This window comes from Harmonia axyridis, chromosome 2 (assembly GCF_914767665.1).
Source record: "Harmonia axyridis chromosome 2, icHarAxyr1.1, whole genome shotgun sequence".
Lineage (NCBI taxonomy): Eukaryota > Metazoa > Arthropoda > Insecta > Coleoptera > Coccinellidae > Harmonia > Harmonia axyridis.
The window spans coordinates 21,953,750-21,976,877 of NC_059502.1; the positions used below are offsets into that span (position 1 = coordinate 21,953,750).

At 32.9% G+C, this 23,128-nt stretch overlaps 1 protein-coding gene across 1 annotated transcript in view; it reads right to left on the reverse strand.

The window, feature by feature from the left end:
- Nucleotides 1-12,383, reverse strand: part of LOC123672071 (capon-like protein) — a 175,704-nt gene extending 163,321 nt beyond the window's left edge. The window contains exon 1 of the mRNA XM_045606053.1: nucleotides 12,045-12,383. The gene's annotated coding sequence lies outside the window, so the exon portion shown is untranslated. The remainder of the gene's footprint in view (nucleotides 1-12,044) is intronic.
- Between the last annotated feature and the right edge of the window lie 10,745 nt (nucleotides 12,384-23,128).

Below are 23,128 nucleotides of genomic sequence, written 5' to 3' on the forward strand. Positions count from 1 at the left end.
TGAGATACTATCCTGATTGACAAAACGACATAGTATGACATTTTGTCCAATACATGTTAAGAAAATATATTCTTGTAAATTATATAGAATTTTTTTGATAGATTTTCACGTGAAACTAATGAGCTCATTTTCATGTTATTTTGTACATAGTTTGCATGCACTATACGTGATAGAACGTGAAATTTCTGGTATGTACCTATCTTGTAAAAAATACCTATCGATTCCTGATTATAACAATAGACCAGGAACTTCTAAAGGATCATTATCCTTTTAAATGAAATTCTTTCACCACTTCCTCAGGAACATAGCTTAATTTTGACAAAATCAAGGCTAAATCTGCTGTGAAAAATCCACCCAAGAAGAAGAAACAAGAAGTTACTGAAATATTATTCAATGATAAAAAACCCAATGGTAAAGAAAACAAGAGCGTTGTAAAATAAAAGAGTCCATGACCACGAAGAATCGAACACTAAACCGTTTAAAATTGAGAAAAATAGGATGACGATGACTGCCCCTGCATTAATTGCAGGGACGCTTTTTTCGTTCCAAACCTGGTGAACAGTGGCAACGTTGCCTTCAATGTTTTCACTCGGCTCATACATCGTTTACTACTGCCTCGAAAAGAACCAAAACGTTTATTTGCGAACTTTGCATTTAAATATTATGTATGTCATTATGTCCATTACTAGTGTGTCATTTTGTCCTTAGTATACGGACAAAATGGATTTTGTTAGTAGTCAAAATAACTTCTTATATCTTTTATTTTTGCAGTTCAATTCGATTTTCGGCTGATAATACCTGAAAACAATTAACCAAAGTTAGTATATATTACCGAAATGGGAGTATTATTGCAATAACTAAAAATATATGATTGAAAAACTAAACAGTATGTCATTTTGTCCGCATTTCCCCTATTTAACTCAAAAAGTAGCTTTAGTAGTCTAACCAATGGTTATTATTCAATGGGGATTAAGTCTTCATCTCGATATTATTTATGACATTACGAATTGAATTTAGTTACAAAACATCGAGTCAAAATTTGAATTTTCTTGTGTTGCATGGACCGCACGCCCCTGACCTCATGATAAATTCCGATTAGGTTTGTACAGGAAAATGTAATTTCGATGGACATCTATTTTTTCGGACTCGTTGGGCAAACGGTAGCTGATTAACCAGTCAGTTCAGTCACATTTAATAATCGGGTATGCATAACCACTAGCCATTTGTACACTTTGTGAGTGTTTGTTTCCAGGCAGGACGCGAGTTGTTTCCGCTAAATCATTTGTTTTGCATATTTGAATAGGGAGAGCGTAGAGCGGTCGTGCCGTATCTTCTTTACCAGATGTTTCTATATAAATCTCTTTACCATTGTTGTAATCCTTCCGACGGAGAGCTAGAAGTCAAGTTCTCGGATAAGGGTTTTTTGTGATTCAAATTAGGTGGACAGGAACACGGTCGTAATTCCCGTTGAGCCAGGTGAAAAATGTAACAAGAGAAATTTCAATGTAGGAAATGCCGAAAGCTCTGCTGCGCGCTGGAACGAGAATTTTATCAGAGATATATAGGGATTTTACCAAGGAAACAAAAATGATATAGAATGAGAATGCGACAAGAATAATGAAATATAACTGCAAGACGAAGAGGTCTTCCTAGTTGGGTCTCTGTAGATAAGATTTATCATTTGCACTGGTATAAATGCAGTGAATCTGTAATTTTTATACTGGAAACTTGCTCCTAAAGTACAGAGTGTATCAAATTCTATGTTTATTGAAAGCATCTCGAGAACTATAAGGCTTTTCGTCTTTTTCGTCGATCTCTAAGGGAAGTGACATTTATTCATTCTCTAGTCTCAGGACGCTTTTAAAAATAGTGGTTTCAATTTTTTCGATATATCTTGGTTTCTGTTCAAAATATTCAAAAGAGCGAATGATTATAGAGCGCACAAAATATTTTGCACATGGCGTGAATGTACAGACTGCCCCAAATTCGATGCTCACTGAAAGCATCTCTAGAACTATAATAATCATAGTATAAAGAAGTCCTTATACTATGCTATAATGGCCAGTTGCACCATTTGCCTAAACTTTGATTAAAAATTAGGGCGAATGGTGCAACTGGCCATAAGACTTATATATCTTGAAGAAACCCCCGATTTCTTTTTTCGAAATAATAAGAAATTAGAAAACAAGTCATAAATTCTTGAGTTACAGACCGTTTCTGAAAACTAACTGTTTCAAACATTTATGTAGCTATGTCTTGGTTTCTATTCGAGATATTCGAAAAATTCTGAAACTTTTTTTTCAATAATTTTTATGGTTGATATGATAGTCAAATCTGATCATAGAAATTAATTACCAGAGATTACCAGAGAGAGACATTTCGACAACGATGTTGTCATATTCAGAGACCAATAATTACTAACAAAATTTGCAGATAATACTCATTACCCAATAAGTCTCTTCCCAATGGGCACAGGTATGTTGATATAATGTTGTGAAATGGGTGGGTAACCAACCAAGCAAAATGCTGCAGAAAAGAGGGTTCATTTGCTCAAAGTATTATATCAATATTGAACGTTGTTTTTAAAAGTACAAATACGGTTTTATCATGATATCAACAAAAACATTGATCGAACATTTAAATATATAAACAATTGTTTATATATTTAAGTATTATATATAACAAAGAATAGATACGTATTAATTAATCTGGTTATATTTTTGGTACATTCTGAATATTCCAAATACAATGTTTGGCAAGACGTACTCGACCCAATCTAACTAATTTTTAGAGGGGATTTACGTTATTTTCTCCTGCGATCACTGAAAGAATAACAGTTTGGCACTCAGTCATCTCTGCCAAATACACCTTACATTTCTATAATGAAGGACTTTGCCTGAAGGAAATGAACTCAAAGCTTACACAAGGGGTGTTCCTAAGCGGTCATCCATCCAAGTTCTAATCGCGCTCGGTGGTGCTTAGCTTCAGTATTCTAAAGTGAACTGACCATTTTAGCGTGTTATGAGTGACTTTGCTGGACTAGCAAAGATTCAAGCGTAAAGCGTAGAGCGGTCGTGGCGTATCTTCTTCACCAGATGTTTCTATATAAATCTCTTTACCATTGTTGTAATCCTTCCGACGGAGAGCTAGAAGTCAAGTTCTCGGATAAGGGTTTTTTGTGATTCAAATTAGGTGGACAGGAACACGTTCGTAATTCCCGTTGAGCCAGGTGAAAAATGTAACAAGAGAAATTTCAATGTAGGAAATGCCGAAAGCTCTGCTGCGCGCTGGAACGGGAATTTTATCAGAGATATATAGGGATTTTACCAAGGAAACAAAAATGATATAGAATGAGAATGCGACAAGAATAATGAAATATAACTGCAAGACGAAGAGGTCTTCCTAGTTGGGTCTCTGTAGATAAGATTCATCATTTGCACTGGTATAAATGCAGTGAATCTGTAATTTTTATACTGGAAACTTGCTCCTAAAGTACAGAGTGTATCAAATTCTATGTTTATTGAAAGCATCTCGAGAACTATAAGGCTTTTCGTCTTTTTCGTCGATCTCTAAGGGAAGTGACATATATTGATTCTCGAATCTCAGGACGTTTTTAAAAATAGTTGTTTCAATTATTTCGATATATCTTGGTTTCTGTTCAAAATATTCAACAGAGCGAATGAGTATAGAGCGCACAAAATATTTTGCACATGGCGCGAATGTACAGACTGCCCCAAATTCGATGCTCACTGAAAGCATCTCTAGAACTATAATCATAGTATAAAGAAGTCCTTATACTATGCTATAATGGCCAGTTGCACCATTTGCCTAAACTTTGATTAAAAATTAAAGCAAATGGTGCAACTGGCCATAAGACTTATAAATCTTGAAGAAACCCCCGATTTCTTTTTTCGAAATAAGAAGAAATCATAAAACAAATCATAAATTCTATAGTTACAGACCGTTACTGAGAACTAACTGTTTCAAACATTTAGGTGGCTATATCTTCTATTCGAGATATTCGAAAAATTCTGAAACTTTTTTTTCAATAATTTTTATGGTTGATATGATAGTCAAATCTGATCATAGAAATTAATTACCAGAGATTACCAAAGAGAGACATTTCGACAACGATGTTGTCATCTTCAGAGATCAACAGGTACAAACAAAATCTGAAGATATTACTCATTACCCAAAAAGTCTCTTCCCAATGGGCACAGGTATGTTGATATAATGTTGTGAAATGGTTGGATAATCAACCGTTTATTATAAGTAAAAATGCTGTGGAAGATAGGGTTCATTTGCTCGTAGTATCATATCAATATTGAACGTTGTTTTCGAAAGTACAAATACGGTTTTATTATGATATCAACAAAAACATTGATGGAACTTTCAAATATATAAACAATTGTTTATATATTTAAGTATTATACATAACAAAAAATAGACACGTATTAATTATTCTGATTATATGTTTGGTACATTCTAAATATTCCAAATACAATGTTTGGCAAGACGTATTCGACCCAATCAAACTAATTTTTAGAGGAGATTTACGCTTTTTTCTCCTGCGATCACTGAAAGAATAACAATCTGGCACTCAGTAATCTCTGCAAAATACACCTTCCATTTCTATAATGAAGGAATTTGCCTGAAGGAAATAAACTCAAAGCCTACACAAGAGGTGTTCCTAAGCGGTCATCCATCCAAGTTCTAATCGCGCTCGGCGCAGTTTTCTAAAGTGAACTAAACATTTCAGCGTGTTATGGGTGACTTTGCTGGACTAGCAAAGATTCACTACAAATGTATATACATAGTAAATAACCTCTTAAGTAAATGTTTCGACATCAAAGATAAATATAAAGAAATAATCTTGTACTTCCAGATTACTCAAAATAGCTTTCTGTATTAAAGATCTTTTTCCTTATAGCGAACATAACAGAAATTCAAATTTTGTACAAGGTGGTTTACCTAAGCGTGTCACTGGATTATGTGATTAAATCTTAGAGTAAAATTCAAAAGTGACCCATCCATATGATTGTATTTTTCACATGATGTTCAAATATGCAGAAACTATCGAACATAGGCATGGACAGTTATTTAGGAAAACCCGTTTTTCCAAAAACAAACTATTTTGCAAATTCGTCCAGATTTCAAAATTAAATGGTATGGTATGGACATAGTAACATAATTAGATCGTAATTTTATCATCGATTTAAAATGGATATTTCATTTGAGTGAAAAAAAGTTAAAAAAATATATTGAAACTGAACGATGATATGGTGTTGAACACAAACGTGTATGTTACCGAAATAAACAGCAGAGAGTATGAATGATATGTTTATATCAACATTGCACGGAAACGTGATGATATAGTTATAAGAAAACGTGAAACCAACGGGTTTAGATAGGTTGTTATTGAATAGTTTCAATCGAATGTTGAAATAATGTCCAATATCAGCATATTAACAATTTATATTATAAATATGCACGCGTCCATTATCAGCATATTAATAATATATATTAATAATATCCTGATATTAGACGTTATTTCAAAATTGGTACCATTCAATAACCATTTATCTATAGAAAACTACTACTACTTCCATAATACGTTATTTTGTACATACAAAATAACGTATTTTAGTTATTAAAAAACTAGTTTCAAAACTAACCATTGAAGGAATACGTTTAATATAATTTTATCTACACGCATCTGAAACACGTTAGATTTTGAAACCAAATGAGAACATTAAAAATTCAATCGGTAACGTAAAAATTTCAACGATACCACGTTGTATAAACGTACGTGTGCCCATTGGGTTTAGTCTACCTTTTTCTTTTACATTAGGGCCCGGAAACAGTAAGTCCTTCATGGATTTACATCAAAATTAGACAAATTATTTTTTCTTCTGACCATTTCAATACTTTAAATTCTTTATACATATGAATACCCTAACAGTTTTAATGAACTTTCAGATATAGCATGTCCAGTGATTCCATGATTCTCTTCTTACGTAGAATATTACGCGACGTTCGTCCTAAATACATTGTATATTATTGCAAGCTTAACATCCAATTTAATAAATTCGGGATATTTTCTTGTATTCCAAGGACATAAAAAACCTGCCTCTCAGGAACAAGTGACCGTGGCCGTGTTTTACCGTTAACAAAGTTCGATGAGAGTCTTTGCTTCCGATTCCATCGAATCCATCTGTACACCGACAAAGAAAAAAAATGAGATGCAAATGGTGCTGAGATACTCGTTAATCATTCTCCCTTTGACGGAGGGTAAGGACAAAAAATATCCCGCAAGAGCTTGACATGAAACAGGACCAGACGAAAGTGAAATCAGCGTTTTCAAACGGAATTGATTGCTTCTGGCTAAATTCGATATAACCTTCCGATACGTATTTTTTTTTGTCAAATTGCTTTTCGGTGCGACAGCAAGGACCCGAGGAAAATTCCTTAGTCGTCATTCCTTTCGGTTATTCTTTTGTTCATCATTTTTAATAATGAGTTATGAAATTAGCTTTCGGTGGATGAACGAGTTTTGAGGACTAATCTTTAAAATTGGATCGGGAAAACTTAGTCTCCGAAGACATTTTCAATTAAGGTTTTGTAGAATCTGAAAACATCTCAAAAGATGGGTTATCATTTCTTCAACTAGTATGAAAAATTTAATATTAACATCTGGCTGTGGATTCTGAACCCAGTATTGGCAGGGAATGATATAAGAAATAGAAAAAAGAATTGGCTTAATCGCATTGAGCCTTCTATTTCAAAAATCATATACATGAATTCAAGACATTTCAAATCTTCTACCTTCGGTAGACTCGAAAGCAAAAGCGTTGTTTTCAAATTAGAAATGAAAAAACTGCTTATACTAACTAACTTTCGATATTGTCTTATTTTTTTCGATATTCTATGATTTTCTTTAATTGTGATTAAGCGATCAACATTTAATTTGATGAAAATCTTGAAATAGTTATACATATTTTGCTAAGGTATTTCTTTTCTCTGATTTTGTGGAAAATCTTTTTATTTTGCCATACTTTGTATAGAACAAAATCGTGCGAGAATATCTCAGATTCACACAGATTTCATGGTAATAATCAATTATTACATATTCTCCTGTTACGGATTTATCTATCTATTTATCTAAAATTTATCTAACATTAGAATAAATCTAATGTTACTTATCTAATTTATCTATCTAATATCTGTCAAATTTATGTTACAGAAAACTGTTCTGCAAAACTTCACTAATATTTTTCCATGCAAAAATCACTAAACGATATTTATAGAAATATTCCATCAACTTCAATGAAAATTCAGTGAATTAGAGAAAATAATGTATAATACTAGTACAGAAGGTTCAATCTAGCACTCGTTCATTCAAAAATGAATTTAATTTGAAGTTAATAGGTTCTGCAATTGTATTATAAATAACCAATCTAATATTCTTCCGATATGGTTATGATGACTTGATCAGCTTGAAACTTTTATTTTATATCTATACACCCACAATATCAACTGCATAGTTTCAGTGGTCACGGAAATAATACTTTTTTTTTCGATATTCGCCTTGAATTTTCTATGGTTGTGGTGACGCAATCAAAATAAAATTCTCCATAGTGCTGGACTATTGGTCTACATCTGATGCAAAACTCATTATTTATTATTATTAAATGTTAGATTTTATATCTCAAAATCCATATTCCTAAGATTTCACTGAATTTTTTTTTAGTATATACAAACAGTCAGTTATGTAGCTTCATGCATGGGGTTTTCTTATTCTAAGTTTTTCTTATCATACTAGATTATTTAAATGACAGAAATTCAGTTATGTAGCTTCATGCATGGGGTTTTCTTATTCTAAGTTTTTCTTATCATACTAGATTATTTTAATTCCATTCACAGAAGATCCGTTCATGAAAAATGTAATATGTAATTTTTTCATTAGAAATACAGGCCACGAATACAGCACAAGAGTTAAAAAAATTTTCTATGAATCATTATTTTCGACACATTTTTCAAATTGAGGTATTTCGCTTCATCAATAAGTTCTGATGGAAAATGCAGTGGTTGCATGTTTCACACTTCTAAAAGATCACAAAGAAATTAAAAAAATATATATAGGTAGCCTTTTCATAGGTATAACATATTCACAAAATTCCATTCCTTCTACAATGAAAAATATAATAATAAAATAAATATTTTTTTTTAATTTTGGAAACGTGAAATTTTTTTGAGTCCTATGAGATTTGGTTCACAGAACAGACCCCTTCAATTTTTGACAGAAATTCACCCCCTGAAAACTTTCTTTCTTTTTACTCATTTAGTAACACCCTGTACAAAATTATAAATAATATCAAAATCTCATTGCCATCGTACATACACGATTTCATCATTACTGTCATGGTAAATAACTGAGATCGATGGCATTTTCACAGGTTTATCACTGAGTCTATTATTTCATTACTGCATATTATAGAAGTTCTCGACAATTTCCGTTTAAGTATAGACACTGAGTATACTCCAAAATGATAGTTCATTTCAACTTCAGTTCATAATATGGCCAAGGTCGGGCATCATCCCAGCATCGAAAATCTCACGATTTATATTCATTAAAATTTGAACTTTGGTAGCACTTCAAACAGTATGGAAAATATAATGAATACCCACGACGAAAAATGTGGGGAAAGATTTGAACTTGTAGTCAACTTGAAGACCACAGAACTGTTTATACCTATATATGGTATACAAGGGCGCAAATAGGAGTTTGTACAAACGATTGCTCAAAAGCTCACGACTTCAAATCATTACTTTCCCCATTTTTTATATTCTGCTCGAAGAAATTTTGCACGAAGCTTGGTATTTTTATTCTATATACCTACACGTAAGATTTTAGGTCGGTCGAATCTGTTGTAACTGAAATCTCAAGTTTTTTTTCGATATTCTGCTTGAACAATTCATAGTTTTATTGTGTAATTTTGTACAAACACGATCGGAACTGTGATCCCGAAAATATTGGGTGTTTCTTTTCCAATAATCTTCTTGATTTTTTGTGATTTTGAGCAATTGAAATAAAATTGTGCAGGGAGCTTGAATTACTGTTTTACCAGAAATTTCAATTTCGTTGGTTTTGTGATCACAGAAATAATGAGTATTTTTTTCGATATTATCCTTGAAATTTCTATAAATTTTTTCCATTGATAAAACATGAAATTTTGCACGAAGCTCTGAATCGTCCTGGCTTAAAATTCAAACATTTCAGACATCGTAACAATATGAAAGAGCGAAATATTCGGTGGCGAACGCAAAAAATAGATATGAGCTGAATATGGATCAAGTTCTTGCTAACAATTCGCAAGAGTCGTGCATGTTTTGATGGCCTAAGGGACCACATTCATAAACACCTGCTATGTTTTACCACTGCGCATTACCACCACACCTGTCCAACCACCTATTCAGGTTTATTATTATCAATAATAATTTTCAGAATACTTCTATAAAAACCGAGCTGCTTTTATAACTGTTATAACTTTTTTTAGTTGAATAGTTAAATAGTGAATTAGGATGAAATCCAAAATATGTAGAATTCAAAAAAAAGTTCATTCTCTGTAAATCGTGTATTATCCAAATTATTGCGCAAAAACTATTGAACCGTGTTCAATAAGAGATTCTTCGGTTAATTTTAAGAAAAAAACATGAGCTCGAAAACGTTTTTTTTTCGAGATACAGGGATGTAAGGTGTGATTTTTTTTTTCAGGTTTTTTTCTCATAGCATCTGTGCACTTCACTAGATATTCAACTGACATCTGACATGAAAATTCCAATTTAAAGTTCGCAGCACGTGATATCCCAATTTTGGTTGAAAATCTGCAAGGTGATATCTACTTTTTCTTGATTTGTACCCGCACTTTTTCGTCAGAACTGGTTTTTGGTGTGAAGAAATCTTTGATCTGGTACTTAACTTTTTGTTTTTCGTAGTTTTATCGTATCTTCTACTGATTGATCTGATACTGAACTTTTTGTTTTTTATAGTTTTATCGTATCTTCTACTGATTTCGAGAAGAAATTCGGAACGATTTTTTCGAAAATCTCAGAAAAATTCAATTATCGTGAGTAATATTATAATTTTTCCGAAAAAAGTCGAAAAAACAAGTTGCTGAATATTATTTTAACGAGAAGCGTAAGTTTGGGTGCACCTGCACGAATGCTTTCTGTTGAAAAAATATTACTTTGCGTTGAGTTTTTTCGATTTTTTCACAGGAAAATTCAATTTCCCGACTGGTATTTGACAAGACCATTTCATGAGACTATAGTTATCAAAGGTATTGTAATTTTTGGTGACAACAGCTGTCATGTTTTGCCGCAGGTAAACTCAAAAAAACTGCTGACAGGTGCTGACAGATTTTCCATCTGGAAACCATTTTTAATTAAAAATTGAGAGTTTGTGATTGGAGAATACAGGATACACACGAGGGAAATAGTCTTAGAAATAAATTAATTTCTGGTTAAGGTGCTCATGTTTCATAAGCTCATATAATTATTACAAAAAAAAAAATAACTACAAAAAACATCCGGTATTTCGAAAACAAAGCGTTTGCGGGGGCCCATGTTCATAGGACAATTTTTATTTTTCCCGAAATTAACCTGAGACTTTCTCATTTTCATTTGTAGCCCCAATATAGGAACACCCTTCATTACCCAAATCATGTAGAGGAAATTATGAATGAAAACAATATTCACATTTTCTTCTTTTGGGCGTTCTTTCCCTGAACAGATCACTCTGTCATTTCGTCACAATATCATTATTTTTCTGGATTTGACTCACAAATGACTAATCCATCCCCAAATTATACTCTGAACGAGAAGAACAAGAGACTTGAACGTTTCAGGATAGGTTCGGATTTGAAAGACGCTATTAGGTTCTTTAAAGAACAAAATTTTTTTAGGGCTCCGTAAATATAGACGTTCAAAATAGTGTTTTCATGATAATTTCTTAATTACTGATTTGATCGAAATGAAAATTCGCATTTAGATATAAAATTACAATTCAAAGCAAAGATTTCAAGCGAATTACATTCATCATTTCTTACTGAAGGAAGAGTTCATAGATCGTAAATTAACTATAGGTGACTTTTAAAAGGGAAAATTCACCCAGACTTTTAAAAGCACCGACAGCTGATTTACGAGCTATAACTGTCCTCTATTAACAAAAAAGGAAAATCTATTTTTAACGAAGAATCTCGAATATTTTTTTCTCTTGAAGCTATAGTATCTTTGTAGATGAACTTTTTCATAGGGAATTTAATTTCCTATAAAAAATATCTACGTCGAGGCCGTAGAGTTAATAGTTTCCGAGATAAATTAATTACAAATACAAAAATTTTATATATAAACTCTTGATTATTGGTTCTCCTATTTGAGAAATTATAAAATATTTAATATTTTCTGCACAAATAATAATATTGAAATTATTGTAAGCTTTACAATTGATTTTGTCATTTGGTCATTTGGTTCGGTCATACCTTAAAAATTGTCATTGGCTACATTTCATTGAAAAGGTACTAGAATCTCGATGAAACAGATATTTTTATTTTTGTATCTTTTTTTTAATTTATTTCGGAAACTATTAATTCTTCGGTTGTGACTAAGGAAACTTGAATCAATAATGAAATTATCTACAAAACTACAGAAAGGTTCCAAAATGTGTATAGGTAAACATAGAAAATTCTTACGCAATTCAGATCTCTTCCAGTTCAGTACTTGAGTAGAAGAGCATGTTATTCATAATGGTTATAGGTATAGTAATCAAAATTATCTCTTCCAAAGGATTTCCCAAAATTCGCTACAGGACATACAAATTATCCGGTTTACAACAAAGACCAACTCTCATAACATGCCATTCGAGTTGGTGACCCTCAGGACATGCTCCTACTAACTAAAGAAGTTGGAAGTGTCAGCACGTTTACGATGAAGATACGAAATCGAGTTTTGCATGCGAATAAACTGGAGACGAAGACAAAATTTACCTATTTTCGAACATAATCAAGCGCTTCTGCTTCCAATCAACAACTGCTCATTACCGTCTTGGAACTCTTCACTGTAACTGCCGATGGGCACCAACGCCGAAGAAGTTTCCGTTAAATTCAAAATACTAACGATAGTCCTGTGCAGGAAAGAAAGACAATAGCAACGACGATCGAGAGTGTTTACAAATAGGAAAGTGGCGTGTCAGACATGTGTTCGAACAGAAATAAAACCTCGTTGTTTTGGCAGCGCAAGTTGGAATGCCAAACTGTCTTTGCCCGCCGTTTTTGAATAGCGCGATCGAAGCAACCAGCGCCGACGACAGACTGCTGCCGCAGCCGCATCCACAGGATCATGTGGAGACTCGATTTCCGAAGTTTTAACCGATTGGAATTCCTGCTACAAAACTGGTTTTCAGTTGGGTCGTTTCAAATCGCGAGGGAATTTTGGTGGCGCCTGTCATCTATTGTCTATCGTTCGAACTTTCGATTTGGATGGATAGAAAACTTCAGGTGGTCCGTAGAGCACAGCGAAGTAATAAGATCGTTTTGTTGGAAATGCTTTTTTGGTTTTCTTATAATTAATTGCGGTTGAAAGAAAGGATCCGACTACGCTGGAGAAACAGGTCAAAATTAAAAAATTTAGTTTACTACTTATTTTAAAACAGGGTGATTCACCGCGGTGGCCTATTAACCGTTTATGGAAAACTAATAAATGTTCGTGCTGCAAATTTGCATGTTGGGGTTTGAAACAATGATCTTTCTTTCTAAAATATTTTCAGATCTCTTCAACTTATACAGGAAACAGACTACTACTAAACTACTTCCTCATTTCAAATCTCACACCCAGTATATTATTGCATCATTAGATAGCGTTCTTGAAGGCAATTTCAGCAATATGACATACCTTGGGACAAAAATTCAACGGTTCTCGAGTTAATGGGATTCTTATTAAAAAAAAATGGTGGCGACGTAAACTTTTGAATATTTCTATTTCAAAAATTCATAAAGGAAGAATGTTAGATGTGAAAACTTTAAGTGATACCGCGTATTGAAGCTGGATTTATATACTCTTTGAGAAAATGAAGAATGATTTCAAATTCATAATACAAAGTGATATTTTCAACCTGAACACTTCAAATGATAAATAATGAGTCCGGTCCTGGAATATTGAAAAAATTAATATGTGTCTGACTCGAACTCGGCATGTGTCAATTCATCCCAAGTTTCAATAAATTCCGCCGATAAATTTGGTTCTGATGAGGGTTTTATTATTTCCATGAATATGCAAACTTACCCTGTAGCTTTCTCAGGAAAGGCAGATATTAATGTTTACAGTCAATCCTACTTACCTAGTCCTACTCTACCTTTGTATGTACACTTACACCCTGTATATTGATGCGTCTCTAATTTTTTTGTTTGTTTTTATTTTCTGGGGAATAATATAACATCATCTTTATTATAGTCATTGTAAAACTGCTCTTTCACTGACTTACCCGAAATAGCGGGTAGTTTATTACATTTGGTGATAGCGGTGGGATATTGTGTTAATTTTTCTGTAGAGTATAATTGTGGTTGCAGAAGCACTATTTGGTTTAACAGACGAATTGGAATGTATTTCAAGACCTGAACACCCTATGATTTCATCAAAATTCCTGTAGTTTTTTAATTTTAAGCCTGGAATTACCTCAAACGTGAGGTCCGACTCACTGATGACAATCCACAAACAACTTTTAGGTAATCTTTGCTCTATAAAATCTGCAAAATATTTTATAGAAAATTATATGCGTGCAGACAAGATCTATTAGGCTTGTAAAAGGCGAAATCTTGATAGATCATCGTTATAATATGGCCGTTAGAATTTTTCTTTTCCAGTTTATTTTAAAACTCCAGGTTGAAGAAAATTTGCATATGGATATTAATTGACAATTTCTAGTTCATTACGAAATTTCATCTCATAACCACATCCACAATCATAGAAAATTCTCAATCTCATCATAGGATATCGAAAAAAATATCCAGATATTTCTGTGAACAAAAAACAGACGGAAATTATGAATATATAATTATGAAATAATATTTTCAATTTTCTTATAGAAAATTTCAAGCTAATTACCTTATCAGAACAATAGAGCAGAAGAATATTGTAAAAAAACACCCAATGTTTTCGTGAAAACATCGAGTTGAAATTTTGAGTGTATATGAAAAATAACAAAATCAAGCCTCTCGCAAAATTTCGTACTAATGATTTTTTTCCTTGAACAGTACAATCATTTTCTCAGGATTTTTGTTCCTCTAAGAATTTGTATAGCTTCGTGTATACTGTTTTTTGATTCATCCATCATTTCAAATGTAAATGCGAGTCTGAATTTTCATTTACATAGTTGAATGAAGGTAGATTAGGCGAGAGTTGTTGTCCAACTATGGTGGATGCGCAAATATTAAGTAGTCGGGTATATCAACAGCGCCATCTATGTACTGCAACTCTAAAATGGAATAATGAAGTTCTCTTAAATGAGTGAGTTGCATGTTTTGAGTGAGCGCGAGAAGATGACGCTTTTGTCAACAATTTTAGCGGTTTAAAATTGTAACTTTAAATATTGCTAATAAACGGGAAATCCTTAGCAGGATAATCGCACTTAGGCTGAACCAATCATGAACCAGCAAATTAGAAACCTTAATCTGCATTAAGAACACTATATTCGAAACGTTTCTGAAAGACGAGTTGTGACGTAAGTACCTGCATGAAACGAATTATGTAGATATTCATATTTATTACTTTTCAAATTTATTTGTCTAAGAAACTGAAATGTCGCCAGTTTTTGAGCACTCGTCATTCATGATCTAGAATTTCTGTCAGGTACCTACGTTTCCAGGGTGGCAGTGTCCCTCGGACTGCAATGACTGCACGAATTTTTTATAGTTCTGTTCTGATCAACACAAAATTCTGGGCAAAGCTTGAAATTTCATATGTATATACCTGAAATCCCCACTTCGTCGGTTTTGTGGTCAGAGAAATAAGGGGTGACAAAATCATAGCGCGGAACGAGCGTTTTAAAACGAGAAATATGCAACAGCTGTCGGGCCAGTCCAAGAATCATTATTCAAAATTTAAATTAAAATTTAAGGCAGAATAGCCACCTACCTACATTTTTTTACATCAACATTTTGATACAAGCTTCGTCTTTTCAATCAAAGTATATCGAAATAGTTCTATTTCTTTTTTCCATATTGTGTTAAAGAGTTGTTTCATCCTTATATCTATTAATTGAAGCGTTAATATTTTCAGATAATTAATAGCCATTTGGATGAACGAGCTAGAAACAGAATATGTTCTTTCCATTATTGATAAAATAAATGAATTCCTGATTACGAAATGTAAATTCAATAAAATATATCAATTGTACAAATACAGATACATACTTCAATTGTAATTATTGAGGGCATTTGCAATGAATTTCGTGCAGATACTGTCGAGGTCGCCGGAAATGAATAATTTCTGTGATGTCACGCTGAAATGACTCAATATTGGACATAGGTGCATTGAAAATTAAATTGAAACGATAATCATCATATACACACCGGCCAAATTTGGGGAGAGGACAAAACCTCAAAGAAGATTGTAGTTCATTTTCTCTTGATCCCCCTGGCTAGTCTTAATATTGTGTAATTTTCATTTTGAAAGTTACTTCATGTTGTGATTTCTTTGATGTACGATTGTTTTGTTAAGATTTTTTGTGGTTGTTTTTTGTTCCTCTAATAAGGTGGCACAATACCTCCTAGACTAGAGGTATTCTAGGAGGTTTTAGGTGGCATCAATTTCAGTGATATTTTTAATCTTTTATAGCCCTGATGAAGCATCAATAAAAATTCAAAACGTTGGCAAATTTAAAAGTGGTTTGTCACGTATGAGAAGTAGATGAATTGAAACCGAGAAATAATAAAATAATAAATAATTTGCTTTAAATATGTCTTTGTTTTTTGAATGGCATAGTAGGAATTTTGGTTGCAATTCATACTTCACAAAATGTTAATGTTATTAATAAAAAACTACCAAGTATGTACTATCGTTATATTCCAAATAGAATGACACCCAATTTTCATTGACAATATACGGGCGGTGCCATTTGAAAATAAAAAATTAGGGGTAGCTATCACATGTAAGAAATTTTTTATACATCATAAGGAAGGTACTTTGATGTTATTCAAAGCAATTTTTTTATTTTTTATTTTCTTGTTAAATTAGCTAGATATTGCATGTATACGATAACTTGGAAACCCGGTATTATTTCCTAAATCAACTTTCACGGAGAAAAGTATTTTATCTAAGTTGAACTCGTTTACAGAATAATGAAGGTCATGACTGCAAATTAAAATAATATATTTCTCAGTACATTCTAATCAAGAATTTTCGAATAATATCTAAAATCCGATAGATAAAAATTGGAGGACAAATAAAAGAAACAAAGAATTGCATGGTAGAAGATACTTATATTGAAGCAATTGAGCACTTGAAATGACTTTTGCGATGTAGATAGAATCTGTATCGCACGGTGACCCGATTTAAATTTAATCAGATACTTTCATTAAATGGATAATCCGATACTGCACATTCCATATTTCACATAAATGCCTGCATAATTCACAAAAAAATAGGCTGCCAATTCCTACTCTACTTTCTGGTCTCTGGTTATATAACTCGAAAGTAGTTGACTTTATTCTTCACTATATCGATTTCAATTGATTTATATGTAAATTAATCATTTTTCAGCCATAAATTTATTGGAATTTTTGTTTTCAAATAATAATCAAACAACAGCATTATTAATTTCAGAAAATGAGGATTGCACTGACTGAATTCAGGACTGTTCAGAAGAACACAAACCTTAAATTAAAATTTTTTTGAAAGAAACAAAAAGTCTATAATGTCTGTTTGGATGGTTTAACTTTTCCCTTTTGATATATCTATGCCATTATAACACACCAATTGAAAAGTTCCCGGCCTACCATAGTAAAACCAATTTTTTTTTAGCAAAATTCGATTTTATTATTCAACATAGTTGCCTTCGAGGTCTATACAGCGATTATAGCGATCTTTCAACTTTTCGATAACATTTTTGTAGTACGATTTGTGTTTCGCTTCAAAATAGGCCTCAGTTTCGGCAATTTTTCATTGACGCTGAATTTCTTTCCAGTGAGTATTCTTTTGAGGTCTGAGAATAGAAAAAAGTCGCTGGCGGCCAGATCTGGCGAATACGATAGATGCAGAAGCAATTGGAAGCCCAATTCATGCGATATTGCCATTGTTTTCATTGATTTGTGGGCGTTTTTCAACGATTTCGTCCTTTAAATGATCCAATAACAGTATATAATAATCGATGTTAATGGTCTGAACCTTTTGGAGGTAATCAATGAATATTATACCTTGCGCATCCCAGAATACCATAACCTTGCCAGCTGACTTGTGTTTTTCCTCGCTTTGGATTTGGTTCATCGTGTGCAGTCCACTCAGCTTACTGTCGATTGAACTTCGGAGTGAAATGATGGAATCATGTTTCATCCATTGTCACAGATCGACGCAAAAATTTGGGTTTATTGCACTCAAACAGCTCCAAACACTGCTCAGAATCATTAACCTGTTGTTGCCTTTGATCGACTGTGAGCTCGCGCGGCACCCATTCTGCACACGGCTTTCTCATGTACAAATATTAGTAAATGATATGATGTAGGTACACGTTCAGTGATGATATCTTCACAATGTCTGCTATATCGATCAACTTCACTTTAAGTTCATTCAAAATTATTTTGTGAACTTTTTTGATTTTTTCGTCTGTGACAACCCCTTTTGGGTCCACTGCGTTCGCCGTCTTCAGTGCTCATTTCACCACGTTTAAACTTAGCATACCAATCAATGGTTGATTTTTCTGGTGCAGACCCCGGAAACTCTCAACGAAGCCAAGATTTTGCTCCAATTGTATTTTTTCCCTTCAAAAAGCAATATCTTATCAGCACACGAAATTATTTTTTTTCCATCTTTTTTCAAATAACAAAAGTAGCTACACTCACAACGCAATATCTCACAAACTAATGGTCGGTCTACTGTCAAATTTTCACACGTATCGTTTGAAGGTTGGTACTAACTAAAAATCATATGGATTTAATACTAGCACCGCCATCTGTGCATCAGACCGAGGACTTTTCAATGGGTTTAATACATAATTTATATTATTTTGTGAGAAAAAGAAAAAACCAAGGAAATTGTTAGGCTAGTATTGCTCTTTGAGAATAAGGAACCAGAACAGTGAACCTAAGATGTGATAATTGTCAACAATGCATTATCAACTGTTACTTCTTCGCTATTGCCTTATGCAAGCTCAAAAAACATCGTTCGCTAGGATAAGAGTGAAAAGGAAGTTGAATAACGTACTGTAGAATTATAAGTCCCGTTCATCATTATAACATATCTACTCCTTCAGTGTAATCGCCCACTAACCTCATAGCACTCTTGACGAGTATGTACAAGTAAACAAATGAAAATGTTCACCTAACGTATAACTCTTTGCTGGCCTCATTGTAAGACTTCCTGAACAAGTCTAAGTGAACTACTGACCTACACAATCTGCTCGCATCATTACACAACAATTACATAATGAGATACCTACTCATTGTTATCCTTCATACAACAGGCGCGTCTCAATTTTTTTAGATCTAAATTCAGCGAATTAGCATAAATATATTGGAGACATTTTTGTCTTTCTCTCCTCTTTTTCTTTCCTACTTCTTCTCAATATGCCTTGTAGTAAGTGAAGGTTAGTTTTTTTATTAACTGTTATAATTTTGTTGATAGCGTCTTCAAACTGCGCAAATCTTTATTTTTTTAATCCCTAAATATGCTTCTCGTACGTTTCTCATGCTATAGTATTGTTCAAAAGTATTGAACAAAGAATCTTTCTCAATTTTTGCAATACCTAATTTGTCGGAAGAACCTTTGTGAAAAAAATTCACTTTATTTCGAATATTCAATACTTTGAGAAAGCCATTTTCCATTCGATAGACAGCACAAAAGAAAACGTCACTAGAGGTACGAAAAAAATATACAAAAGGTATAGGATGTCCAAAATGATTATACAATCAAGTAGCTTCTGAGAAGTATTTCTGAAGAGAGTAGAAACACTTAGACCATAAAAAATTTACAACTGACCTATTGCACTCACGTATATTTTCAATTCTAAGGGGAGTGCATTATACATTTTGATTCCCATATATCTTGGTGATTTTTCGAATCTTGATAAGTTGTGGTGTGGAATTACCAAATCGTGCAATTGCCGTATAAAATCCATCCATGCTTAAAATTCAGAGGCAGGAATGTATTGATGTTGTTTTTAACGTGTTTCACAATTTCAAAAAGATATACATAGACCAAGGGTAATATCCTCAGTTTTTCAAAGAGTAGTCTGCAAGAGGTTCTATGAGATACCCCACAAATTGACCTTACTGCCCTCTTTTGGAGTTTGAAAACTCTTTCAGTACATGACCAACAACCCCAAAGCATAATTCCATATTTTATCCTAGATAAAACGTGGCTGAAATAGTACGAGAGATATATTTCACTATTGGTGGTATCCCTGGGTCTATAAAGAGCAAAGCATACAGATGATAAAATGGAACAGAGTCTGGTAACATGATCTTGCCAATTCAAATTTGATTCAATGATTACTCCCAAAAACCTAACTGAATGAATTTGTTTTATTGAACTCTTTCCAACTGTTAGTAGGAGGCTTTTATTTCTGTGGTCTTCAGTACCTCATAATCAATGTCTTTTCAGTATTCAGAAACAATTTGTTTTCAACGAACCATTCAGAAAATCGTGTCATGTTATTACAGGCACTCAACAATGTATTCTGTACTGATCCTTCCGAACACAGTAGTGTATTATCATCAGCAAACATTATCAGCTTAGATGGATCAACAGCAGCATCAGAAAGATCGTTCACAAATATCACGAATAGTAATGGCCCCAATATGGAACCCTGAGGTACGCCACACCCAATTTCAACGAAAGATGAACGCACGCATGGTTTAGTATCCAAACCCAGTAAACAATTTCAACGTCCAAGAGGAAATCCACTAGTCTTCAACAACATTGTATGTTGATAAAGTTACAGATATGTTTGCATGCTTGAATCAAGATAGTCAAAAATAAGCCTGGGGTCATGTGCATTTTCAACACTCGCCGTCTGCCTAGTGTGATACAGGATTCATATTTGAAAAGTTCAAATTACAACTGATATGAATATAAATTATGTCAAGTAATGGTAGGTTCAGTCTTTTCTTAGATCCATACTTGCAAATCAAATATCATAATTTTATTGTGTAATACCTTATTCAACTACTGCTTTTCTATTCCTTATTATGAAATCAACGATAAAGGAGCATCACAGTTCTATAATGCTTCATTACCTTTAGATCTGTAAGATCTGTCAGATGATTCGGTCCTGTAAATTGCACCAGACTAGGCGAGTTTAACTCGTACATAAAATTGAACATGCTTGAGATCAGTGAAAGTAAATTGAACAAATTAATTTTCGAATGCAGAAGATTGAGAACCAATTTCGATGATTATTTGATCGGAGAAATGTTTTGGCAGTTTAGGAAAATTATTGGAAAATTTAGTATTAAAAAAATGATTCTATATAAAATCTATTTTTCTATACTTAATCATCATATTTTCATAATGATCTTTGTTAATTTCATTTTGTTACAAGGATGCTAGTTGTAGTTCATTTCAAGTATCTACATAAAGACTTGAAATTTTCAGGGTAGGTTTACTTTTTTCTTTGGAAACCAGAAGGCATTCAGCAGCACTAGAAGATCAATGTCATACTCCTCGGAAACTGCAGTATGTACGATCATAACATCACCGTCTTCTACTGCCTTGGTGCTTTGGTAGCTTATCCCACTAGGATAACCATCAAAAACCATAGTATTGCTCCCAAAGTGCCTTTTGCTGTAGTTCACGTAGTTTTTGCAGTTTTGGAATGTTGATTAGCTTAACTTTGTCCAAACCACCATGCCACTTTGAAACAAATCTTCTTATTTTGATCGGCTGTATCTCGGTTGATATTAGGTTTAGAAAAAAATGTATGCATACAAAATTCTAGTAAATTTAATTCTTCACAACTTTAGAAACGAACGTTCTGGCCAAAAACTACTTAGTTTAGAAAAAAACCTTAAAAGTCCGAAAATGTTGAGGTTCTTCGGCCCTCCTCAAGTAAACACAGGGTCCTCGTGTTGGATAACTTGAAAGAACCATCCCACAGCACCCCCGAACAACCTGTAGAACTTTCATTGAGTTAAGAATTTTTTTGCTATGTCTACTAGTTCGACATTTAACACAGAGTACCTAACCACATTTTTGGAAATCTTATTAGGATTTTTATTTGACTAGTACCTACTAATCGAACTGATGTGAATATTCCTGACTTGATATCAGTGCTTATCTGGATTCTTTATTTGTATATTCCACAGTAATATTTTTTTTTCTTGCAAATATGAATAAGTAGTGACTTTTTCGTATAATCGTATATTTTTATTCATGAAATATGAATTTCTCTAATTCTGTGGTTATTCCGTTCATTCTTCCACATCTTGTAGAACAAAATCGTGCGAGAATATATCAGAAACGCACAGTTTTCATGGTTATATTTTATTATTCTATGTTGGTACTCCGAACTTTCCGCCACGGCTTTATCTGTCAATTCATCAATTTGCCTTAAAGAAATCAGTTCTGCCAACCAACATTTTTCAATGCAAAAATCACTAAATTATATTTATGGAAATATTTCATTAATTTCAATGAAAATGCAATGATTTAGAGAAATTAATTTCCACTACTAGTACAGAAAAATTAACTATATGACTCTAGTGCGGAATTGTAGGTTAATATTTTCTTGATTAGAAGGTACCTTATGGAATAATAAACTTGAAATATAAATCTGCTCAATTTTATCATTGGATAGTTATTCTGAAATATTCATACAATTTCATTCATATTCAAATTGCTGTTGATGTTATAGTCACTAACTTGAGGAATTGAAAATGATATTAGCCATAAGGGAAGGAGTAGGTACTGGGATTAATTATTAATTAAACCCCCCTCTCCCATCATGAAAGAATATTTGAACTAAATATTCATTCTGAAAATATTTCAAAAATTATATTTGAAACAAAAGTGTAGCTACCATCCATTTCTGTAATTTTTCAACATTAATAATTATGGATTTGGTCTCTACTTGATGAAAATTTATTAGATGGGTATGAATAAAATAATGAAACAAAGTAATTTCCACTAATTGATTAATCTTCGAGGCAATTGTTTCGCCAAAAACAGAGGAAATTACTTTGTTTCATTATTTTATTAATATTTAAGTTATCCATTCAAAATTTTCTTTCGTTTGTCATCATTATTTGGTTAATTTATTTCACTTTTCAGCTCTACACATACTCAATCTGTGGATGCACAACTGATCACTTAGATTCAAAGTTGAATTATTAATTGCTCAATCTGAATGATTGATTAAAGTAGTGTCCACTGAAACTGAAACGCCACTGGACCTTATAATTGCAATCTAGTTAGGACTAAATGAGCGACTAATGACTTATGATACATAACTGTACCAAATTTCAATCGAATCGGATCAAAAATGTTTATGATATTTGAAAAATACTTTTTTTCAACTTGAACGTTCTGTAGTTTTTTAAACGAGCTACAAGTCACCCTCAGATGTTTCGTACCCTAATTAGGAAACATCCTTTATATACAAGACCTTCTTTTTCCCTCATTTTTAGCCAATGACCGTTTTCCTTTTCCTTCCAAAATTTCAAACACTCTGTATCCCGATCTGAATAAACGACACTTAATTCGAAATAATCGTTTCACTGGCACCTACGTACAAAATGTCAACCCAGTTTTCTTTCTATTAGGTACAAACGGTATTACTTCAAACCGCATTCACTTTTTTCTAGATGAAATTCGTTACACCTTTCTGTCCCAGAACAATTGTCTATTTGCCCTACTCACCATGTAA